Source organism: Bos grunniens, chromosome 11, assembly GCF_055505025.1.
Source record: "Bos grunniens cultivar Pamir isolate PY7600 chromosome 11, Bosgru_T2T1.0, whole genome shotgun sequence".
Lineage (NCBI taxonomy): Eukaryota > Metazoa > Chordata > Mammalia > Artiodactyla > Bovidae > Bos > Bos grunniens.
In genome coordinates this window covers 105,087,864-105,106,840 of record NC_141175.1, presented here as the reverse complement: position 1 = coordinate 105,106,840, position 18,977 = coordinate 105,087,864, and the positions used below count along the sequence as shown (strand labels likewise).

Here is an 18,977-nt window from a genome sequence, read left to right as displayed (position 1 = left end):
GTTAACTACGCAGGATGAGATGGTTGGATGGCATCACCCACTCAATGGACATGAGTTTGCACAAACTCAGGGACATAGTGAAAGATAGGGAAGCCTGGCACACTGGGATCACAAAGGGTCAGACACGAACAAGACTGAATAAGAACAATTCAAGACTGAACAAGAACAATTCTGTGGAATGGTGATGAACAGCTGAATGGTTACAGCCTTCTTGCTTTTTTTTTTTAATTGCTTTATTAAGTTTATATTTTTCCATGCAAATGGGTGAAACTTTACTGTTGAGAGAAACTTAGATTGTGTGCCAAGGCAACACAAAACCCACCTGACACATGGAAATTACATAAGGGCCACAGAAAACAGATTAGTAAAGGCATTATTAGGAAAATGCAAGGAAAAAGAGAACAACAGTGGGAATCACAGTAATAATCTCATGGAAATGACAGGAGCCAGGGCATAAGGCAAAATTCATCATGATAGTCATGCTGATTAGAGATCCCCATAAGGATATGCAGACAATTCCTGAATTGCAGCTCCCAAAGTTTTCTCCTGATTTCTCTCATCTCTTCCATGAACTCTTCCATATCATCTCCATCTCCACCCATCCCATTGTTGACCTGCCTATTGGGTATGGCCCATCAGGCTGCCCAGGTGGCACTAGTGATAAAGAACCCTCCTGCCAATTCAGGAGACATAGGGACATGGGTTTGATCCTTGGGTCAGGAAGATCCCCTGGAGGAGAGCCTGGCAACCCACTCCAATGTTCTTGCCTGGAGAATCCCATGGACAGAGGAGCCTGGCAGGCTATGGCCCATAGGGTTGCAAAGAGTCGGACGCAACTTAGCATGCTCGCACACTGGGAATTAGGGGCAAGTCTGCAAGCCTGTCCCCGTCTATGATTTCTTTCTGGCTGGTGGCCTTCATCCCCTCCCAAAGGGTGGCCTTCCTCTCCATTCTGCACAGGCTGCTCCATTTCTTCATTTCCCTGGTTGATATTTGCCATGATGAGACTTTTTTCCCCCTTGGCTATTTTTCTGGGCCTCTCCTCACTGTCTTCTGCTCCTTCCAGTTCTTGCCTCAAGTGTGCAGCTATCGCGTTTAGTTTCGTAGACCTGCTCAGCTTGCCCCGCTCCTGATGCCATCCCACTGTGTGCAGGGCAGCGCGGAGCTTGTACCCAGACGGGAATTGCCTGTTTGCTTTTGAGAAATGAATTAAAGGAGGCTTAAGGAATTCATCCTCAATGGCCATCTGCTGGGCCAAAATTGGACCTATGGAGATATTTTGACTCCAGTATTGGTGCCTAATTTAAAAATGGCAATAGTTCGCACCATGTGGATTTCTGGGATCTAGGGAAGAGTCAGAATACCAGCCACATGGGACCCACATGCAGCAGCTGCCAGCCTTAGTAGGTGCACATGCGTCTCTCACTGAACCTGTCTTCTTTCTCTTGAATCCCTCACTCCTTGGTGTTAGCTGCCTGGCCCCCGTAGGCAAGGAATTTGCAGCCCTGGCTGTGTTTTGATATATCTGACTGGGCCTTCCAAGGGACAGTCAAGTCCTGTGACAGCTCTGCTTCTCAGCAGCTGTGTGACTTGTAGCTACCTTGTCTGTTTAGGTGAATGTCATGTTGTCATCCTTAAAATTCAGGCAAGTGCCTTCCCTGGTGGTCCAATGGCTAAGACTCTGCCCTCCTGATGCAGTGGGCCCGGGTTCGATCCCTGGACAGGGAACTGGATCACTAAGAGTTTTAATGCCACAACTAAAAAAAAAAAGATCCCACATGCTGCAACTAAGACAGCCATTTGGAAACTTGCATATTGGATCATGGAGTGGCTCCTGAACGAACTTTTTGGCCAACCCAATAAACAAGTGGTTGTCGATGAGGTGGGAATAGAGTGAGGGAGACAGATGGGGTGCAGGAGAGGATGGATGGTGGGAAACTGCTAATGGGAACACATTTTCTTGTTGTGATAAAAATATTCTAAAATGCAACTGTGGTGATTAGTGCATATTTTTTTTTTTGTCCACACCATGTGCCATGTGGGATCTTAGTTCCCTGACCAGGGAATGAAAGGGTTTTTTTGAAAAAATTTAAAATAAATTTTAAATTTATTTGAAAAATAAAGATTTTTTGAAAACATTTAAAAACAGAATTATTCCCAGGACGCTGAAAGACCTGGAAGCACTCCGAAAGGCACAGACCGTTGAGGGGGCATTAGTTAGCAAGTTGGGCTCAGCTCTAGCCTCATTTCAGTTTGTGTGGGTCACATTGTGTGGCCTCTTTCCAAAGATGACCTTCAGGAGTCACTACTTCTTAAACCTGAAACCGGACATAGGGTTACTCAGGCTCCTGGGCCCTGTATGTCTGCACCTTAAGACCTGTCACCTCATTTAGTCACCTCTGAAATATGTATATGTGCATTAAACCCCATGAGCATTTATGGGTACACAGAGAAAAATGAGACCCAATTAGAAACCTTGAGAACCAGTCTTACAGGAAGAGTAAAACCTGAGGACTGCAAATAAAAAGCAGAATGTACAAGGGGTACCACCAGGGGGCACTAGACGATCAGTGTTCTCTTCTGATTTAGGAGTCAGAGTGAGGCTTTGTTGTGGTGATGTAAAAATGCCCACCAGGATTTCAGTAGAGGCAGGGAGTGGGAAAGATTTCAGGGAAACACAGAGAAAGCAACTGCACAAGGGCAGAAAGACGGAGGCAAGTCCCAAGAAGAGTTAAGAGCTCGATTCAGCTGCGTGGGCGCCTGCTCAGTTGTGTCCGATTCTTTGTAACCCTGTGGACTGTAGCTCGGCAGGCTTTGTCCATGGGATTTCCCAGGCAAGAATACTGGAGTGGGTTGTCATTTCCTCCTCCAGGGGATCTTTCTGACCCAGGGATAGAACTGGCATCTCCTGTGTCTCCAGCATTGCAGGCAGATTCTTTACCTACTAAGCCACTGAGGAATTCAGCTGAGTGCAGGGCAAATGTAAGAAATGGAACAACAATGTGATATAATTTGGGTGGGCTTCCCTGGTAGCTCAGCTAGTAAAGAATCCCCTGCAATGCAGGAGACCCCGGTTAGATTTCTGAGTTGGGAACATCCCCTGGAGAAGGGATAGCCTACCCACTCCAGTATTCTTGCCTGGAGAATCCCCATGGACAGAGGAGCCTAGCAGGCTATAGTCCATGGGGTCGGACATGACTGAGCGACTTATGTTGTTGTTACAACTTAGAATCTCTTGAAAAAACAATGCCATTGTAAAGAGATTTTGCTTTTTCCTAGGAGACAATGGGGCTTCCCAGGTGGCAATAGTGGTAAAGAATCCACTTGCCAATGCAGGAGACATAAGAGACGCAGATTCAATCCCTGGGTTGGGAAGATCCACTGGAGAAGGAAATGGCAACCCTCTCCAGTATGCTTGGAGCTTCCCAGGTGGCTCAGTGGCATAGCACCCACCTGCCAGTGCAAGAGATGCAGGTTTGATCTCTGGGTCAGGAAGATCCCCTGGAGTAGGAAATAGCATCCCATTCCAGTATTCTTACCCAGAAAATTCCATGAGCAAAGGAGTGTGGTGGGCTACAGTCAAAAGAGTCACAGAGTCAGACACGACTGAGCAACTAGGCACACACAGCAGACAATGGGAAGCCAGAGCAGATTTCTGGTTTGGGAGGAACTTTATAGCAGGTGTTTGATTAGAAGGACCAACATGTAGATTAAGCAAAAATGAAACCATACTATTTATCATGCATTTGGCAAGCATTTGCAAAGTACCATTTTAGCATACATTATCTCATTTAATTCCCACAAAGTCCTATGAAATATATTGATTTTTTTCCCCATTATACCAAGGAAAAAACTGAGGCCCAGAGAAGATAACTGATTTGCCTGGCCTCCCTTGCCTCAAAGCCAGGCCATGTTACTCCAGATGCTCTTTAGAGGGGTTTCCTCGCAGAGCTAGTTATGGGGAAGGTGATACTTGGATGGATAGTGGAAGGGTCAGGGTGGGGGACCGGAGATAGGGAGTACGGCTGGGAGGCTATTGCAGGAGGTGGAGCAGGAGACTAGGGGTGTCTGATGGAGGGACCATGGGCAGAGATTATGGAATGCTAGAAATGAGATTGAAACACCAGGGAACTAGGTGATTGGTGTGTCCAGGGAACCCCAAACTCTTGGGGCTGGTAAAGAGGAGTTCTGGGTTACCCGAAAGCCCTTTGGTAACTTGCATGTTGGATGGTGAAATGGGTCCTGACCTGGAATTGAACATACACCTTATAGTTAGAATGAGGTTAAATCAAGTGACTCCAGAAAACACAGTGTCCTACAAGGACATTTATTGATTCCCAAGGACATTTATTATTTATTGATTCCCTTCTACAAGGAGAAGAGACTCAATAAATGATACCTCCCTCTCTGCCTAGAACACCCTGCTGCTGCTGCTGCTAAGTCGCTTCAGTCGTGTCCAACTCTGTGCGACACCATAGACGGCAGCCCACCAGGCTCCCGCATCCCTGGGATTCTCCAGGCAAGAACACTGGAGTGGGTTGCCATTTCCTTCTCCAGTGCATGAAAGTGAAAAGTGAAAGTGAAGTCGCTCAGTCGTATCCAACTCCTCGCGACCCCATGGACTGCAGCCTAGAACACCCATTCACCCATTAACGCACACTTTATTCATTCATTCACATCTTCATTTAGCAAAATTTATTGTCTCCTATGTGCCAGTCACTGTACTAGGTTCCAGGGCTGTACCAGTAAACCAGACAGATTTTATATATATAAACATAAATATACATTATATATGCAATATATTTATATATAATGTATATACATTATACATAACATTTATATATAATGTGTATATATATTATATATAAATATATGGTTTAGATATGTAGAGGCAAAATTGATTTTCTAACTCTTTCATTTGGTGTATGTTTCTAAGAAAGATTTGTTCTCTTCCGAGTCTTCACCTTAGGAGGCAATGCCCTTGTTTTAACCAAGAGGCAACTTGTAGCGATTAAAAGCATGCAGTCTTGGGCTTCCATTGTGGCCCAGAGGTTAAGAATCCACCTTGCAATGCAGGGGACGCAGGTTCAACACATAGTCCAGGAAGATCCCACATCCAACTCAGCCCATGTATCACAATTACTGAGCCTGTGCTCTAGAGCCTTCAAGCCCCAACTACTGAGCCTGCGTGCTGCAACTGCTGAAGACCCAGGTGCCTAGAGCCTGTGCTCAACACTAGACAAGCCCCCTGCTCATTGCCACTAGAGAAAGCCCACACACAGCAGCAGAGACCAGCACATCCAAAAATAAATTTAAAAAAAAATTTTTTTTTTAAAGCATGGAGTCTTGTGTCAGACTGCCTGGGTTCAAATCCAAACTTCACCCCTTACTAGCTGTGCAATCTTGGGTAAGTTCTTAGTGACTCTGGGCCTCAGGTGCATTGTCTGTGTAACGGGGTAGTTTTACCTACTCCATAGGCCTGCTGGGCGCCTGGAACCGTGCAGGAAGTAATGTTTCTCAAAAGCATCTATGGAATGCTGTATTTGGAGGCAGTTTGTAACATAAACACAGGAAGACTGTCTCATTCTTTGTCATATCCTTCTTTTCTTATCCCAAATGGCCCTATGAAACCTGATGGCCCTTCGACACAGCACACTCGGTTTTTTCTTTATTTTTTTTCGCCATACTGAGCTGTTTGTGGGATCCTGGAGTTGGGTCACTGCAGTGAAAACACTGAGTCCTGATCACCGGTTTGTCAGGGAATGCCTCAGTGCACCTGGTTCTGAATGGCTGTTGGCTCTTCCGCACATTCTAGAGCTCACAAAGATAACGGGTTGCCGGCATTCGGTGTGTCTAGCAGCGTGGCTGTAGGTTGGGTGGCTGTGCCAGAATGCATTGTGAGGCTGACTGTGCAGCCCCAGCTCACCAAGTGGCTGCTTTGTAGGGACTGAGAGTTCATTCTGGCCTGCAGGCTTCCATATGCTCATTTTAAAATGAGATAATATCATACCTATGTGTAAATGCAGACTCCTGCAAAAGCAGTCATGTGTCAAGGCACGGCTTGGCATTCGAAACAATACTGATTCTGCCAGGTTGGGGGTGACTTGCCATTTTGAGGACTGGCTCCTGCCACAGATGGAGGAGAGACTCTTCTTGACCAGCTTATCTCCTCCTTATACTGGGCAGATTCTCCGTTAGGCTTCCCACTCCAGACCATGCCATCCCCTGCAATTTCTATGGCCAAAAAAAAAACAACCCTGCACTGCACTCCTGCCCACCTTTCTCTCTAGAGTCTGATTTTGGTTTCAACTCGGCAGCTCCAATTCTTGCCTATTAATCCCCCCCAGCCCAGACCGCTGGTTAGGAGCAGTCCCAAGTTCTAATCATTTTTTTTTCCCCAGGCACCATAGTTTTCCCAACTGTGTATCCAACCGGCTTATTATTATTATTATTTCAACCTCTCTGTGCAGCATCTCAGTTCCCTGACCAGGGATAGAACCTGCACGCCCTGCAGTGGAAGCTCAGAGTCCTAACCACTGGACGGCCAGGGCAGTCCCCAGCCAGCTTTTTAGCAAGCCAACAAGCATGGGCACAGCACCTCCACAATCGGGCCTGTGTGACGGGGATCACCAAGCTCTTCTCAGAGGCAGACACACAGCTGGGGGCAGGCTTCAGGAAGGCTTGGAACACAAACTGCTGCCTGAGACCAACATGCCAAGGAGACAGGAGAAGAGATCATACACCTATGATGTGCCCATCACCCTAGCACCTCAGAAACCCTGTGGAGGGGCTCCAGTGGTTCCTCCCACCATCCCCCTACCAAAAGTAACCACTTCCCTGAATTTTATGTTAGCTATTCTTTTGCTTTTCTTTATAAATTTACTACTTATGTATGATCTCTAATCAATATATTTCGAGATCACCGAGCCACCAGAGAAGCCCCATATATATACACATATACATATATATATTCTTTATAGGTTATTACAAGATATCGAATATGGTTCCGTATGGTGTGCTGTGATTCATGGGCTTGCAAAGAGTCGGACATGACTGAGCGACTGATCTGATCTGATGCTATACAATAGGTTCTTTTTATTTGTTTTATATATACTAGTGTGGATCTGTTAATCCCAAACTCCTAATTTATCCCTCCCTTCCCAGGACTCTTATTTTTTTAAGGGTGTCTTATTCTAGTTTTATGGATAAAATGTTTTCTCAACAGTCTTTGAGGGTATTAATAGTTCATTCATGAAGCATTCTTCTCACTGCTTTGTAATGAATTCAGAATTAACTGAAATATGTAATAGTGGTTGAGTTATCATATAGAATATGATATTATAATGATTATATTTATAGAAAAGACTAATAACTTAGGACTATCGTGATACATCTTAGAGCAAAAAGAGCAAGTTAAACAGTACCACAGTATTATATACTTTTCCCCATATTTTATATATTATTATAAAAATTTTTATTGTGAAAAATACCAAAAGTTGAAAGAATTTTATGATGAACACTACCTCAATTCTAACATTAACATTTTAGTATACTTGCTTTATTGTATTTCTATCCCTCTATTAACCCTCTATCCATCCATCAATCTACCTCATTTTTCGATGCATTTCAAAGTAAATTGCACACGCCAGTATTGTTGTTGTTGTTGTTCAGTCACTAAATCAGGTCCAACTCTTTGCAACCCCATGGACTGCAGCACGCCAGGCTCCCCTGTCCTTCACTGTCTCCCAGAGTTTGCTCAGATTCATGTCCATTGAGTCAGTGATGTCATCCAACCATCTCATCCTCTGCTGCCCTCTTCTCCACACCAATTTCAGTTCAGTTCAGTTCAGTTCAGTCGCTCAGTCGTGTCCGACTCTTTGCGACCCCATGAATCGTAGCACGTCAGGCCTCCCTGTCCATCACCAACTCCTGGAGTTCACTCAAACTCACTTCCATCAAGTCGGTGATGCCATCCAGCCATCTCATCCTCTGTCATCCCCTTCTCCTCCTGCCCCCGATCCCTCCCAGCATCAGAGTCTCCACACCAGTATACTCTCCCCTAAATACTTTAGCATGAACATCATTAACAATATTTCAATATTTGCTTCCAGTGCTTATTCATCTAAAATAAAATTTACATATAATGAAATACATAAACCTTAAAAGTGTAAAATTTTTAGTTTAGACAAACTCACAATCTGTGTCAAGTCAAATGCTTCCCCAGGTGTAAACATTATTCATTACACCAGAAATTTCCCTCATACCCTTCTTAATCAATGTCTGTCCCCAGGGGGAATCACTGCTTTGATTTTTTTTTTCTACCTTAGGTTAGTTTTGCCTGTTATTTCAGTTTTAAACAAAGAAGAGAAAAAGAAAATTATGTAATATGCATGTTGTTTTACCATATGGCTGGCATGTGCCAGTACTTGTTCTAAGTGCTTTAGAAATATGAACTCACCTACCCATATCAACACTTTGAGCAAGGTAGTATCTTTTTCTCCATTTTACAGATAAGGAAACTGAGATGTAAAGTAGCCAAACAGCTTAATCAATGCCTCATTACTGAGGAGTAGGGCTTGGGCCCCGCAGTCCGCACTGTTAACCACACATCAGCCTCTGTGTGAACATCTTCCAGACCTACGTCAACTTCAAGATGCTGGCGGCAGTTCTCTTGGGTAGTAGGGTTGTGGGTGACTTTTGTTTTCTTCCTTTTGCTTACCTGTATTTTCTAAGCCCTGAATAATCATTGGAGGGACTGATGCTGAAGTTGAAGCTCCAATATTTTGGTCACCTGATGCGAACTCACTGGAAAAGACCCTAATACTGGGAAAGATGGAGGGCAGGAGAAGAGGGCATCAGAGGATGAGATGGCTGGATGGCATCACTGATGCAGCGGACATGAACTTGGGCAAACTCCAGGGCAGAGTGAGGGACAGGGAGGTCTGGCGTGCTGCAGTCCATGGGGTTACTGAATCAGAATCAGTGTCACTGAATGAGAATCAGAAATGACTGAGCAACTGAACAACATTTTCTAAGATTTTTTCAATGAACGTATATTACATCTCTTGCTTGTATACCTAAAACTTTAAAAAGTATTTTAAAATATTTCCTGGAGAAGGAAATGGCAACCCACTCCAGTATTCTTGCCTGGGAAAACCCACAGACAGAGGAGCCTGGCAGGCTGCAGTCCATGAAGTCGAGAAAGAGTCAGATACAACTTAGGAACTAAACAACAAACAGACTAGTGAAGAAATTACTGAGAAGTCCCTGTAATTCCAAGACACAGATGCCTTTGAACAGAACAAAAGTTTTTACATCACTTAAACAAGAAAGAAAAAAACTATGGATTTATAGTTTAAAATTGTATACCTGTTTACACTGAATTTCAAATAAAGGGACTTTGTTATTTTTCCTTAAGGGCTGCAACATATATATATATATACATATAAATATTTCTGTTTTTAAATAAAAGTTATTCTTAATGTGTTAAAAAAATAAAATATTCTCAACATGGCCTAACACTACTCTTTTCTGAGTCATGACACCCCCTCAGCTGAGCTCTCTTCACACTCACAGCCAAACCCTTGAATACCGACACGCTAAAGCATGGGCACTTTCTGCATCACACTGTGTCTCCCCAGGGTTCACTTATTTGACTATTTCAACCAAAGAACAAGCAGACATCTGGTGTCACATAAGAACTACGTCTATGAGTTGACATGTGAACACGGGTGGGCGAGAGGCAGGAAGTGACTCATTCACCATGGTTTCTGAGTTTGCTCTTCTTGAAATTATGCGTAGGATTTCAATAGATGTGCTCAGCATCTTGAAATCAGTAGAGTCTGCTTATATTTCTGAAATCTCCATTTAATCATCAGCATCTATTTGCTGTCCTCCTAGCAGTACGAGCGCTACATCTGAGAGGAAAGAGCCTGCTGTTCAATGTGCGATGAGATGCCATTCAGACTGATGAAGCAGGAGTTGCATTCTATGCACAAGTAGCAGCTCTGCTATTAATGATTCTCCTCCTTTACAGGGCATTCCGGGCTGACTGGAAACAAGGCAGCAAATTTTTACTTTCCCTCCATGTTCAGCAGCATCAGCAGCGTACAGCTCTGTCCACACAGGCTTTGACTGCACAGCAAACTTTGAAAACTGTTTGTCACCAGAGCAAGCTAGCTCTTCCAGCTTGTTATAACAAGAAGTTAGTTCAATGAAAACCTTGCAGTTGTTGAAAAATTGATTTTTTTGAAATTTCTGGTTGAGAAAAAATGGTTTTTACTGTATCATGATTATTTTGCCTTAGCTTCCTTGATGCCCAAACCTGGTATTTTATTTAAGATCCAAATGTTTATTGGATCTTAAATGTTTACACCTCCCTGGTATTCAGTGATTAAGACTCCTTGCTCCCAATGCAGGAGGCCTGGGTTCATCCCTGGTCAGGGAACTATGCCCCACAAGCCATACCTAAGATCCAGTGCAGCCAAATAAACAAGTAAATAAATTAAAAAATAAATGTTTATTTGCTTATCTAATTCTTGGCCATCGACTCAATTTCTACATCATCCTGGTCAGGATTCTGTGTGGATCTTAGGCATGTTTCCTGTAAATTATCCCCAACTTCCAAAGAGCCTATAAAAACAAAAAGATACCTATCCAAACAGTCTCCTATTCTTCATAGCTGGAACACTCGGGATAATGAATGAATGTGTCATTCTTTTATTCCATTCATTCATTCCAAGACACAGCTGTTGTAAAACCAGCATAGAATTAAGTTTAATTTTAGTCTTTGCCCTTAAGAGTCCCAGAATTTCATTAGTGATACCGAAACTTAGTGGGGCTTCTCTAGGTATCCACCTGCCATTGCAGGAGACGCAAGAGACTCAGGTCTGATCCTTGGGTCAGGAAGATCCCTTGGAGAAGGAAATAGCAACCCACTCAAGTATTATTGCCTGGAAAATTCCACGGACAGAGGAGCCTGGCGGGCTGCCATCCGTGGAGTCACAGAGTCTGACAGTCTGACAGTGACACACACACACACACACACACACACACACACGACTAAGCAAGGTGCAGATTTCTGTGGTAAGTACTGTATTTTGTAATGTGAATATGGATGACAGATACCAACACCCAGGAGGGTGGGTGGCTACTCCCTGAGCAAGGCGCTCTAAATATATGGGGTTATTTAATCCTCATGTTGTAGCCACGCGTTCTGGGAAACGAACTCACTCAGAAGGACAATGCAGATAGTGGAGTGCAGTTTATTACACCGGCGGGCCCAAAGCAGAGTCTCCTCTTAGCCAAGGACCCCGACCAGTTTTTGTGAAAACCTTATATACCCTAAGTGTATGTGGCCAAACCCACCTCCCCAAATTCCCTTAAACTAGTCTGACCAAAGGAAAAAGAAAGATACAATCAAAGTTAACCCGTGATTCATATGCCTTAAGCTTAGGTAGTTAACAGTAGACAATAGGCTTGTGGTCATACCCCAATAAGCATAATAGAATGTATGATTCTATTTGGTTACACAGATAAGTAGGGTATTCTTTGAGGCAATAGAGAGCCCTGGGGCCCTTCCTTGCAGGGGCCTGGTTTTCCAGTTGGTTTGTCGTTTCCACAGTTACTGGGCATAGAGCTCAAAGTCCACAGTCCGGCCCAAGACGGAGTCCTGCTTTCAAGATACAGCCTGTTCTGTTTCCTCCTTCACTCACACTAACCTTAAGAGAAAAGGAGTTTTATCATCGTGTTTATCACATGAGGAAGCTGGGGCTCTGGGAGGGTCAGAACTTTTCAGGCCTCAGACAATAGGCAGCAAGACAGGGCTCTGAGTCTTGGTACTGTTCTCTTTCTCCTGCCACACCAATCTGCGTCCATGGGGGAAGGATGGATCATGCAAAGTGTTAGGCACTCAGTCTTATCTGACTTCTTGAGACCCTTTAGACTATAGCCCGCCAGGCACCTCTGTCCACGGAATTCTCCAGGCAAGAATACTGGGCTGGGGGTGATGGGTGGGGTGGGGCTGGGGTGGGCCAGAATTCCAGGAAAGTGCCAATGTTCCCCTTGCAACAGTGCTCTGCTCATATGTGCAACTCTGGGAAGTACTGTCTCAGACATTCATTTACAGGCTCTACACCCTGGGGCGGGGAGGATGGGGGGTGGGGCTGCAAGCTTCTCTCAACCACGCACCCCAGTCACTGTGCACCCCTATACTCTCCCGAGGTGACCTCAGTGTCCTGATAAGCAGACTCCGCTGAGAGAGTGTAGAGGTGGGGGGATGGTTCCTGGGTGGGGGAAGGAGCCACTGGGGGCACAGTTGGTGGTGAAGGGCTGAAGGGAGAGTGCTCATGGAGCCCCCAACACTGATCTGGAGGAGGAAGCCCCTTCCTGAGTCTCTGGAACCAAGTGGACAAAGCCCAGAGTTACACAGGCCAGCGTGGGAGCACCTGTTTCTTTCAGTTCAGTTCAGTCCCTCAGTCGTGTCCGACTCTTTGTGACCCCATGGACTGCAGCACACCAGGCCTCCCTGTCCATCACCAACTCCCAGAGTTTACTCAAACTCAAGTCCATCCAGTGGGTGATGCCATCCAGTCATCTCATCCTCTGTCGACCCCTTCTGCTCCCGCCTTCAGTCTTTCCCAGCATCAGGGTCTTTTCCAATGAGTCAGTTCTTCCCATGAGGTGGCCAAAGTATTGGAGTTTCAGCTTCAGCATCAGTCCTTCCAATGAACATCCAGGACTAATCTCCTTTAGGATGGACTGGTTGGAACTCCTTGCAGTCCAAGGGACTCTCAAGAGTCTTCTCCAACACCACAGTTCAAAAGCATCAATTCTTTGGTGCTCAGCTTTCTTTATAGTCCAACTATCACATCCATACACGACTACTGGGAAAACCAAAGCTTTGACTAGACGGACTTTTGTCGGTAAAGTAATGTCTCTCTGTTGTCTAGGTTGGTCATAACTTTTCTTCCAAGGAGCAAGTGTCTTTTAATTTCATGGCTGCATTCACCATCTGCAGTAATTTTGGAGCCCCCCAAAATAAAGTGTGTCTCTGTTTCCACTGTTTTCCCATCTATAAAATTCATTTTGAGCACCATCCAACCAAGACACACCACCCCATTTAATATTTTATGATTTATTTTCCATGTTAATATAGATTTACATTATATTTTTTATATATACAGTATATTTCTATCTTTTTAATAGGTGTATTGTGTGATGATCAAAGCATAAGATTTGTGTAGTGAATTCGGAGAAGACAATGGCACCCCACTCCAGTACTCTTGCCTGGAAAATCCCATGGACAGAGGAGCTTGGTAGGCTGTGGTCCAGGGGTCGCTAAGAGTTGGACACGACTGAGCAGCTTCACTTTCACTTTTCACTTTCATGCATTGGAGGAGGAAATGGCAACCCACTCCAGTGTTCTTGCCTGGAGAATCTCAGGGACAGGGGAGGCTGGTGGGATGTCGTCTATGGGGTCACACAGAGTCAGACACAACTGAAGCAACTTAGCAGCAATTTTGGTAAACATATTTCAGATACATGGGTTCATGACAAGACCCTTTTACAAAAACTTTATCATTTTAAAAAATCTTCACAGATCTATGGCTGAGCTTATCCCAATGATCATAGTTATCTTTTCATGCATAATCTGCCGTTTCCTCTAGCTGTGGGAGTCTTTGTGTGGCCTCTGGGCACTTTCTCTAACGTCATCTGAGACCGTCTACTGATGGCTCCCTCACTTTAAAGATCAGCAAGATGTCCTAGGCTTGCCACACCTTTTTGGATATCCTGACAAATTGTGCTGTCACCCTCCAAAGAATTCTGACTCTTTTTAGTGAAGAACAGCAGCACAGTGGGCTTCCCTGGTGGCTCAATGGTAAAGAATCTGCCTGCAATGTACAAGACCCAGGTTCGATCCGTGGGTCAGGAAGATCCCCTGGAGGCATGCATGGCAACCCACTCTAGTAGTCTTGCCTAGAGAATCCTATGGGCAGAGGACCCTGGCAGTCTGCAGACCACAGGACATGACTGAAGTGACTAGGCGGCAGCAGCAGGACAGTGAACCCAAATCTGGTCTTAAACATATGGATTCAGGGACTTCCTCGGTGGTCCAGTAGTTAAGTCTTTGTGTTTCTGATCTAGGGGCTGTGGGTTCAATTCCTGGTCAGGGAACTAAAATCCCACATACTGCATAGCACAGCAAAAAAAAAATCATGGATTCAAACGTGTTTGTGTAACACAGCAAGTGGGCTTGTTGCCCACTGCACACAAAAGCCCAAATACCATTTTGGGCAATTTTGTTTTTTGCTGAAAGAAAAAGGCTTTATTGCAGGGCAGCCAAGCAGGGAGTGAAACCAGTCCATCCTAAAGGAAATCAACCTTGAGTATTCATTGGAAGGACTGATGCTGAAGCTGAAGCTCCAGTACTTTGGACACCTGATGGGAAGAGCCAACTCACTGGGAAAGCCCCTAATGCTGGGAAATATTGAAAGCAAAAGAAGAGGGTGACAGAAGATAAGATGGTTAGATAGCATCATCAACTCAATGGACATAAGTTTCAGCTAACTCTGGGAGATAGTGAAGGACAGGGAAGCACGGCATTCTGTAGTCCATGGGGTCCCAAGTGTTGAACACTCTTAGTGACTGAACAACAGCAAGCAGGGAGACAGGAGGCAAAGTTCAGATCTGTCTCTCCCGTGGCTTGTGACTGGGATATCTATTCTGAAAGTGGCGACTTATAAAGGGAGGGGCCTGGCAAATGATTGGTGGAAAGTAGGTTTACCTTACTATGTAAACTTCAAGAGTTCTCTATGGGGACATCCCTGGTGGTCCAATGGTTAAGACTTCACCTTCCAATGCAGGGGGTACAGTTGGATCCCTGGTCGGGGAGCTCAGATCCCACATGCCTCATAGCTGAAAAGCCAAAACATAAAAAACAGAAACAATAAGGTAATAAATTCAATACAGACTTTTTAAATGGTCCATATTTTAAAAAATCTTTTAAAAAAAGTTCTCTGTGCAGGTCCTTGAAGCCTCTTCACGGATTGCATGTGCAGCTTGCGGGGAGCGGTTCCTATGTAACACATGGTGGATTTTTGGCCTGTGGCAGCCAAAGTTCACCATCAGTCACTCTAGTCCCTCAACTCATCTGCACGATGCTCAGTCAGGAGGAGCTGTCAGCAAGTTGTTTACTTAGCTTTCTCTGTGTGCCAAGTCACTTCAGTCGTGTCCAACTCTTTGTGACCCTACGGACCGTAGCCCACCAGGCAGCTCTGTCCATGGGATTCTCTAGGCAAGGATACTGGAGTGGGTGGCCATGCCCTTCTCCAGGGGATCTTCCCAACCCAGGTATCAAACCCAGGTCTCTTACATCTACCTGAGTTGGCAGGTGGGTTCTTTACCACTAGTGCCACCTGGGAAGCTGGTACTCTGCAAAATAAGCTTGGTGCTCTTGGTGCATCATTTTGTTTCTATCTTGTTTCTTCCTTAAGCTACAGGGTGTAGGGTGTGGTTTCATCTGCCTGTATGAGGTGGCTGGTTGCAGTGCGAATTCACAGACTGGCACTTGTTTGGGACGAACTTGGGTACCTTTGGCAGTGACGTGCATCTTCTCTGTCTGCCCCTGCCCACCCTCTCTCACCTTTCTCTCCCTGCTCTGTGCCCTGGGGAACTGGCCCTGAAGGATTAAATCAGAGACTCCCTTGTCCACTGGCTTCCAACTGGTTTTGGCCAGTCAGAAATCAGTCTTGAGAGAACTCAGCTCTTTTCCTATGGGGTCCCAGAGGCACAGTTTCATCCTCTCAACTGAAGGCCACATTTTTTTAAAAATCAGATTTTCTCCAAATAACTACTCTTCTCAAGTTCTAGTAACAGATCACCCCACCCTCCTAACCCGTACCCAGAGCTGGGCTGGCTTCAGGAACAATAGCCATCCCTTGCATGCATGCATGCTAATTCACTTTAATCGTGCATGACTGGGTTTGAACCTATGAACTGTAGCCTGCCAGGCTCTTCTGTTCATGGGATTCTCCAGGTAAGAATACTTGAGTGTGTTGCCATGCCCTCCTCCAGGGGATCTTCCCGACCCAGGCATCGATTCCAAGTCTCTTAGGTTTCCTGTATTGGCAGGCAGGTTCTTTACCACTAGCGCCACCTGGGAACCCCGTTATCCCTTGCAGCTTTCCCCAAATCCCCACCCTTTTTGTTCCTTTATTAAATTCTTCTCAATTACTCAGCATGAGGATGCCATCAAATCCCGCTGGGAACCCTGATACCAGTTTCAGGACTTATTTAAAAAAAAACAACTGATTTTTAAAAACTTTTCTATATTTTCTAAGCTTTTCAAAATTATCATGGTTTGCACTTATGAGTTATTAAAATATTATCCAGAAACATCATACACATTCTTTTTTGAGGGTCATCTTGAGCAACTGGTGTTCCAAAAGACATATTTTTGGAAATATTAGCAAAAAATCACTTCTAGAAGTTACTCCCCAAATCTCTAACACTTGTCTCTGGGTCAGGGGGTGTGACGGTAGCTTCTTTATTCTATTCCTCCTATATATTTTTACAATGAGCACGTACCATTTTTACAAAAAGATACAAACTTGAAAATTTTCTAGGGAAATGCGTATATTTTGATGCTTAAAAGCAAAAGTGAGTGAACTTTTTCTGTAAATGACCAGATGGTAAATGTTTTAGAGTTGCTAGCCAGGAGGCAAAATGGAGAATATTATGTAAGTGCTTACATAATCAGAGAAAATAATTTTCCACGTAATTTTCTACAAAGTTCATATAAAAATAATCAAGTGCAATTTTTTTGGTAATACGGGTCTACTAATGAAAGAATTATCCCATGATTATACAGCGGAAGTGACAAATAGATTCAAGGGGATAGATCTGATAGCGTACCTGAAGAACTATGGACGGAGGTTCGTAACATTGTACAGGAAGCACTGATCAAGACCATCCCCAAGAAAAAGAAATGCAAAAAGGCAAAATGGTTGTCCAAGGAGGCCTTACAAATAGCTGAGAAAAGAAGAGAAGCTAAAGGCAAACGAGAAAAGGAAAGATATACCCATTTGAATGCAGAGTTCCAAAGAATAGCAAAGAGAGATAAGAAAGTCTTCCTCAGTGATCAGTGCAAAGAAATAGAGGAAAACAATAGAATGGGAAAGACTAGAGATCTCTTCAAGAAAATTAGAGATATCAAGGGAACATTTCATGCAAAGATGGGCACAATAAAGAATAGAAATGGTATGGACCTAACAGAAGCACAAGATATTAAGAAGAGGTGGCAACAATACACAGAAGAACTACACAAAAAAGATCTTCACGACTCATAACCACGATGGTGTGATCACTCACCTAGAGCCAGACATCCTGGAATGGGAAGTCAAGCGGGCCTTAGGAAGTATAACTACAAACAAAGCTAATGGAGGTGATGGAATTCCAGTTGAGCTATTTCAAATCCTAAAAGATGATGCTGTGAAAGTGCTGCACTCAATATGCCAGCAAATTTAAAAAACTTAGCAGTGACCACAGGACTGGAAAGTCAGTTTTCATTCCAATCCCAAAGAAGGGCAATGCCAAAGAATGTTCAAATTACCACTCAATTGCACTCATCTCACATGCTAGCTTAAAATTCTCTAAGAGAGGACTCAACAGTACATGAACTATGAACTTCCAGATGTTCAAGCTGGATTTAGAAAAAGGCAGAGGAATCGGAGATCAAATTGCCAACATCTGTTGGACCACAGAAAAAGCAAGACAGTTCCAGAAAAACTCTACTTCTGCTGTATTGATTACACCAAAGCCTTTGACTGTGTGGATCACAACAAACTGTGGAAAATTCTTCAAGAGATGGGAATTCCAGACCACCTTATCTGCTTCTGAGAAACCTGTATACAGATTAAGAAGCAACAGTTAGAACTGGACATGGAACAACACACTGGTTCCAAATCAGGTGTATATTGTCACCCTGCTTATTTAACTTGTATGCAGAGTACATCATGCAAAATGCTGAGCTGGATGAAGCATAAGGTGGTATCAAGATTCCCAGGAGAAATATCAATAACCTTAGATATGCAGATGACATCACCGTTATGGCACAAAGTAAAGAGGAACTAAAGAGCCTCTTGATGAAAGTGAAAGAGGAGAGTGAAAAGGCTGGCTTAAAACTCAACATTTAAAAAACTAAGATCATGGCATCCAGTTCCATCACTTCATGGCAAATAGATGGGGAAACAATGGAAACAGTGACAGACTTGATTTTCTTGGATTCCAAAATCACTGCAGATGGTGACTGCAGCCATGAAATTAAAAGACGCTTGCTACTTGGAAGAAAAGCCAACCTAGGCAGCATATTAAAAAGCAGAGACATTACTTTGCCGACAAAGGTCCGTCTAGTTAAAGCTATGGTTTTTCCAGTAGTCATGTATGGATCTGACAGTTGGACTGTGAAGAAGGCTAAGCACCGAAGAATTGATGCTTTTGAACTGTGGTGTTGGAGAAGACTCTTGAGAATCCCTTGGACTGGAAGGAGATCCAACCAGTCCATCCTAAAGGAAATCAGTCCTGAATATTCATTGGAAGGACTGATGCCGAAGTTGAAGCTCCAATACTTTGTCCACCTGATGCGAAGAACTGACTCATTTGAAAAGACCCTGATTCTGGGAAAGATTGAAGGCAGGAGAAGGGGACGACAGAGGATGAAATAGTTAGATAGCATCACTGACTCAATGGACATGAGTTTGAGCAAGCTCCAGGAGTTGGTGATGGACAGGGAAGCCTGGTGTGCTGCAGTCCATGGGATCGCAAAGAGTCAGACACGACTGAGCGACTGAACTGAATGGAAGAATGGAATTAAAAAAAAAAAAAAAACACGAGCTGGGGCTCAAAGTTAGTGTTCCCTATCATCCAAATTTGGCCACCTGATGCGAAGAGTTGACTCATTGGAAAAGACTCTGATGCTG

The 18,977-nt window shown here is 44.2% G+C and overlaps 1 pseudogene; it reads right to left on the bottom strand.

Moving 5' to 3' along the window:
• Positions 1–428: 428 nt before the first annotated feature.
• On the bottom strand, positions 429–1,000 carry LOC147363765 (protein BEX3-like; annotated as a pseudogene).
• Positions 1,001–18,977: the final 17,977 nt, after the last annotated feature.